The sequence below is a fragment of the Neomonachus schauinslandi genome, chromosome 4 (assembly GCF_002201575.2).
Source record: "Neomonachus schauinslandi chromosome 4, ASM220157v2, whole genome shotgun sequence".
Classification (NCBI taxonomy): Eukaryota; Metazoa; Chordata; class Mammalia; order Carnivora; family Phocidae; genus Neomonachus; species Neomonachus schauinslandi.
In genome coordinates, this window is record NC_058406.1 from 32,350,520 (window position 1) to 32,357,350 (window position 6,831).

Sequence of the window (6,831 nt, forward strand, 5' to 3'; positions counted from 1 at the left end):
GGGAGAAGAGTGGTGGTAGCCGTATAGCTGATTCTTTAAAAATTAACTTGCTATTTCATTAAAAACACATTTAACATCTTATAACAGCAATTATTCGCCGGCATTTCTTTTAACAGTTTTGTTTCTGTTATTTCTTCCTAACAGAAGTGCAAATAAAAGAGATTGAAGAAATGTTGTATCAAGAGGGCTTATCCGAAATAGCTCTGAGCAGCCCCAGTGAACAGATTACATACTTACTGGTAGAAAGAAAACACTCTGGAGGAAACTGGAAACTGGGGGCTCCAAGCCAGAGTCACAAAGACGTATGACCAGTAACCTACAGAAAGGACTTGCCCAGGTATTCTGAAATTAAGTAGGTAATTGAATAAGAGGCAGGCCAGTTTTTTTGTTTGTTTCTTTAATAATTCATTCATTAAATTATTAGGAAGCCAGTTTTAATAATGCTTAAGTATATAGGTGTTCTTTTTTAAAGATTTACTTATTTATCTGAGAGAGAGAGTACGTGTCCAAGTGAGTGGGGGGAGGGGCAGAGGGAGAGAGAGAGAATCCTGAAGCAGACACCCTGCTTGGTGGGGAGCCAGATGTGGGGCTCGATCTAAGGACCCTAAGATCCCGATCTGAACCAAAACCAAGAGCTGGCCACTCAACCGACTTTGCCAAGGCACCCCAAGTATATAGGTTTTATATTTGGATGGACTTCTCTGCCACTTGTTCTCGGTATGAACTTGAGCAAGTTAGTTAACTTTTGTGAGCCTTGATTTTCTCATCTATAAAATCTGGGATCGACTCAGCTACTCCACAAGGTTATCATGAAAATGAAATAACATATATAAGGCTCTAGAATATTACCTCACACATTAATTAGCATTATTGTGAGGCTTTTTTTCTCCACAGAAATCTGTAAAAGGTGAAAGATTTATGCCATCTGAAGAGAAACCAGAGTATTAATTAGCATTATTATTATTGTTTATTGAGAATTTCCCATGTGCCAGGCTCTGTGCCAGTGCATGTAGAAACAAAGTCAAGTTAGACATGATCTGGACTTGCAAGGAACTTATAAGCTAATGGAGGAAAGGAAAAAGCCAGTGATTATAGTTCAGTGTGTAAAATCCCATGATAAGGGAAGGCATAGAAGGTTCAAGAAACTGAGAGAAGGGGCTGAGTCAGATGTGATGGGTCGGGGGACTGAAAAGCCTTCCAGAGAAGATACTGAGTAGTAGTTTGAAAGCTGAATATGTGTTAGCTAGATGAAGAAGCTGGGAAAGGCATTTCTGCAGAGGAAACAGTGTATATTACAGACTGGTTCGTGTGAGTGAATGCTGAGAAATGTGGCTGGAGATATTTTCAGGAACCACCTCATGATGAGATTCATATACCAAGCTAAAGTTTGGACTTAGCACCCATCAATGTTCCTGAACCATACTAGAGGCATAAAAACATTTTTTTTAAAAGATTTTATTTTTCAGGGGTGCCTGGGTGGCTCAGTCATTAAGCATCTGCCTTCAGCTCAGGTCATGATCCCAGAGTCCTGGGATCGAGCCCTGCATCGGGCTCCCTGTTCAGCAGGAAACCTTCTTTTCCCTCTCCCACTCCCCCTGCTTGTGTTCCCTCTCTCGCTGTGTCTCTCTCTGTCAAATAAATAAAATCTTTAAAATATAAAAAATAAAAAAATAAAAAGATTTTATTTTTCAGTAATCTGTAAACCCAGCACGGAGCTTGAACCCACAACCCCAAGATCAGGAGTTGCAGGCTATAACCACTGAGGCAGCCAGGCACCCCAAGGCATAAAAACATTTGATGGATTTTGTTATAGAAGGTCTGGAGAGTCACTAAATAATTTTAAGAGGAAAGAGTAACATTCTGATTCATGTTATTACAAAATCTGGGATTTTGATTTTTGGTTTTAATGAATCAGTTCAAGAGGAATTTACTATCTTAAAATTATTGATGTGATCTGTGATCATGGAATATCCATGTATTTTTTAATGTATATAAGTAAAGTTTTATGATTTTCTCCATAAAATCTTACACTCTTGTTGTTACATTTATTCCTGGGTACTTCATATTTTTGGATGCTATTAATAACAGATGCTATCTTTTTTATTTTTTTTTATTTTTTTAAGATTTTATTTATTTATTTATAGGACAGAGAGAGACACAGCGAGAGAGGGAACACAAGCAGGGGGAGTGGGAGAGGGAGAAGTAGGTTTCCCGCCAAGCAGGGAGCCCGATGTGGGGCTCGATCCCAGGACCCTGGGATCATGACCTGAGCTGAAGGCAGACGCTTAACGCCTGAGCCACCCAGGCGCCCCCAGATGCTATCTTTTTAAAAAGAATTTAATTTTTTAACTGTCACCGGTATTTATTTATTTATTTATTTATTTAAAGATTTTATTTATTTATTTGAGACAGAGAGAATGAGAGAGCATGAGAGGGAGGAGGGTCAGAGGGAGAAGCAGACTCCCCGCCGAGCAGGGAGCCCGATGCGGGACTCGATCCCGGGACTCCAGGATCATGACCTGAGCCGAAGGCAGTCACTTAACCAACTGAGCCACCCAGGCGCCCGGTATTTAAAAGTATAATTATTTTATATACTGACCAACACCTAACATTGTTGCTAAAATTTCTTATTCATTTTACTTATTTATTTATAAAATACTTTTTACTCTTTATTTTTATTTATTTATTTTTTAAAGATTTTATTTATTTGACAGAGAGAGACACAGCGAGAGAGGGAACACAAGCAGGGGGACTGGGAGAGGGAGAAGCAGGCCTCCCGCTGAGCAGGGAGCCCGATGTGGGGCTTGATCCCAGGACCCTGGGATCATGACCTGAGCTGAAGGCAGACACTTAATGACTGAGCCACCCAGGCGCCCCTATTTATTTATTTTTTTAAGTAGGCTCCACACTGAATGTGGGGCTTGAACTCACAACCCTGAGGTCAAGAGGCATGTGCTCCACTGACTGAGCCAGCCGGGCACCCCTCTTATTCATTTTAATAATTTTTTTGAAGATTTCAAATATTTTCTACCTGTACAATCATATTATCTGAGAATAATGAACTTTTGTTTCTTCCTTTTCAGTCCTTATTCCTTTCAATTCTTTTTCCTGCCTTATACTGGCTAGGCTCTTTACTATTATCTTGAAATTAGTATTATTATTAGTATTATCTAGTATTATCATCTTGTTATTAATATTGGAGAAAGCATTCAGTGAATCACTATTACGTATGATGTTTGCTGAAGCTTTTATTTCAGATGGTAGTCTTTATTATTTATTATTTACACTCTTATTCCTAATTTGCTAAGAGTTTTTATTAGGAACCAGTGGTGAATATTAGAAAATGTTTTTTTTGTAGCCATTGATGATGAAATAATTTAGAACTTGAATCTGTTAATGGGAGAATTTCGTTGATTTATTTTTCTAATATTAAATCTATCTTGCATCGCTGGGATAAATCCAACTTATTCATGATATGTTGTCCTTTCTAGATATTATTAGATTAGATTTCATAAAATTTTGTTTAGGATTTTGTATCTATATTTATGAATAAGAAGATTGCCCTGTGATTTTTCTTTCTCCTGTTATCTTTATTGGGTTTTAATCTCAAGGTTTGGCTAGCCAGTGTTAGCCAATTGTTTTTCATTATTGCCTCTAGAGTAAGACTTTTTAGATAATTTTCCTAATCACTCTCCTGTGAAATTTTAACAGTACTGTAGAGTTCTACATAGTGTAGGCATATCATGCTTTGTACATAAAAAGAGTAAGATTTTTTTGCCCCCATAGGAACCAATTTTCACTCCCTTTGGGGTGATATTGTCTCATTGAAAATGCATGGCCTAACTTGATGAAATGGATTGGACTGTGCTCCTTTTTTTTGTTTTTTGCTTTTTAAAAAAATTTAAATGACATTTTAATTTATGAAGCCGGACTGATGTAAGTTTCACTTATCTCATTATTTATTTAGGAGAAACTTGAACAAATCCACCAGCCTCTGCAAAGAGAACATGAGAAATATCAGGAACCTGTGCAGCAATCTGAAAAAAATCTGAGTGAGGTAAAAAAAAAAAAAAAAAAAAAAAAAATCCTTCACTTAATAATAGCAGCTAATTACACATTAGCTTTTACCAAGTATTTTGTTTGAATATATTAAAATATAGATTGATGCTGTGAAGATTATAAAATTGTGCATAAAAGTATTATAAATACATCACAAAGATTTGAGAAGAAAAAATTAATAGCTGATTATTATTGAATGCATCAAAATTTAAACAATCAATGTGTGTTATGACCTTTGAAAAATCACTTTGGGATAATCCTTCCCAAATATGTTTGGAGCCCTTTTTGGGGGGTAGTCCTTTAATATATATAGCACATTATTTTAAGTATAATCAATTCTCTTCATGGAATTAAATTTTTTGATCTGGAGAAATGTTGTTAAGTGCTAAATCCAGTAAATAAAGTATATGCTAGGAATTTAACCGCAGGAAGTAACCCAAGATAAATGTATATGGATGAAACTGTTTATCATAGTATTATTTTAAATAGCAAAAATTAGAAACTACCAAATATTTAAATGATTATATAAATCATATTACACCCACTATGGAACACTATATAGCCTTTAAAAAAATTATCATTACAAAATTTGTATAGTTTTTTTGGGAAATGTTTCTCATATAATGTTAAATGAAAAAGACAGAAATGTACGTAGATTGGGATTATGACTATGTAAAAATGTATATAAATAAAAAATACTGCAAGGATATATACCAATATACTAGAAGTGGTTTTGTTATACAGATGGTATTTTGGTTGTCTTCTTATCTTTTAGAAATATTTGTATGATGATTATATAAATGAATACATATTTTGGGGATCAAAAGCAAGGTATAATGGAGACTGAATTTCTTAGCTTTTAAAATGCTTTGAAAATAATTGCAGAAAAGGATCTGTAAATATGATTTGAGTGTGTGCATATCTTGATATTAAATGAAATACTCTATGTGAAAGCATTTTATAAACAGTATTTAATGGACCATATACAGGAGGAGTTTTTTTCTCTCTTTTTTGTCAGACGATACTCATTTTTATGATAAAATTTCTATTTTTTATAATCGTATAACCATAAACTCTTAGATATATTAGGTTGAACTATATGAAGTTGTATGTTCATAGGTAAAAAAACCAAGTATCACCAATTTTATATGGTTTATTTATTTATTTATTTATTTTAAAGATTTATTTATTTATTTGAGAGAGAGAGAGCATGAGGGGGGGGAGGGTCAGAGGGAGAAGCAGACTCCCCGCTGAGCAGAGAGCCTGATGCGGGACTTGATCCTGGGACTCCAGGATCATGACCTGAGCTGAAGGCAGTCGCCCAACCAACTGAGCCACCCAGGCGCCCTATGGTTTCATTTAATAAAAGAAATACATACAAATGAAATATTGTTTGCTGCTTTTCTTTGTTAGCTTTCAAATGCTTGTAGGAAATAGTGCAGTGTTATAAGAGTACATTTAATTTTTGTTTTATTACTAATAATCGTTTTATTTCAGTCCCATAATGAAGACCTGGAAAAAGATAAAACTTCACAGAACTGCCTGGAGAGAAATGCGGAACAAGCAACGGAGAGGTGAAGGATGGCCCAGGAAGAGATCCAAAGGCTCACTGATGAGCTACAAGGGAGGTAGAAAGAACAGAGTAAATTAGGTAAGCTGTGGTTGCAGAGGAATATTTCTGATGATGCTTTAAATGTAATTGATCTTTTCTCAGGGTAGAACATGCGTACATTGAGAAAAAAAATCTAAAACACATGAAAGTTTGATAAACAGCTTTTTTTTGTACAGTGTCCAGAAATTTTTACTGAAGCATAAGCATAACATACTTACCCAAACACACACAACTCCTAAGTGTACATCATGCGGTGCAAGAAGCTCCCAGCATTCCAGAGCCCCCTTTGTTTCTTCTCTCTAGGTCTACACCCTCTCTCCCACCCAGATGTAACCACTATCCTGACTTTTAACACTATTTCTGAGTTTTGACAGCAGGCAATATGCATTCTTGAATTTAGTTTGTTTCTCTTGTTCAATCTTATGTTTGTGAGATTCACTCATGTTGTTGCATGTGGCAGCACTTTGTTCACTTATGCTGGTTGTATAGTAGTCCACTGAATAAACATACTACAATTTCCTTATCTAGCCATTCTACTGTTGGTGGACATTTATGTTGCTTCCAGCTGTGCTCTATTATGAATAGTGCTGCTAGGAATATTCGTGGACTTACCAACACATTTCTAATTGTGATATACCTAATTATTGGATCAAAGGGTTATGTGCATATTCTACTTTGGTAGATAACTGTTATACTGTCTTCCAAATAGTTGTATTAATTTAAGCCCCCCTCAGTTGTATATGAGATTTTGGTTGCTCCCAATTCTTTGTCAGTATTTGGTATTGTCAGTCTTATTAACTTTGCCTTCTCTGGTAAGTGTGTCGTGATATTTAGTTACGGCTTTAATTTGCATTTCCCTGATGGCTGATGAAGTTGAAAACCCTGTCATAATTTGTTGTTACTGTTGTTGTTGCTCATTTGGATATACTATTTTGTGAAGTACCTGCTTAAGTCACGTGTATATTTTTCTATTGGGTTATATCTTTTATTAATTTGTAAAAATTCTTTATATACTCCTGGAGCACCTGGCTGGCTCAGTCCATAGAGCGTGTGACTCTTGAACTCGGGATCATGAGTTCGAGCCCCACATTGGCATAGGCATTACTTAGTAAAAAAAAATTTTTTAATTCTTTATATATTATGGATATGAGCCTTCTATT

The 6,831-nt window shown here is 35.6% G+C and overlaps 1 long non-coding RNA gene across 1 annotated transcript; it reads left to right on the top strand.

Annotated features, from left to right (window-relative positions):
- Nucleotides 1–267: 267 nt before the first annotated feature.
- LOC110574949 lies at nucleotides 268–5,631 on the top strand. The gene is made up of 3 exons (XR_002479993.1): nucleotides 268–337; nucleotides 3,968–4,057; nucleotides 5,557–5,631. It is a non-coding gene; the product is annotated as an uncharacterized LOC110574949 (long non-coding RNA).
- Nucleotides 5,632–6,831: the final 1,200 nt, after the last annotated feature.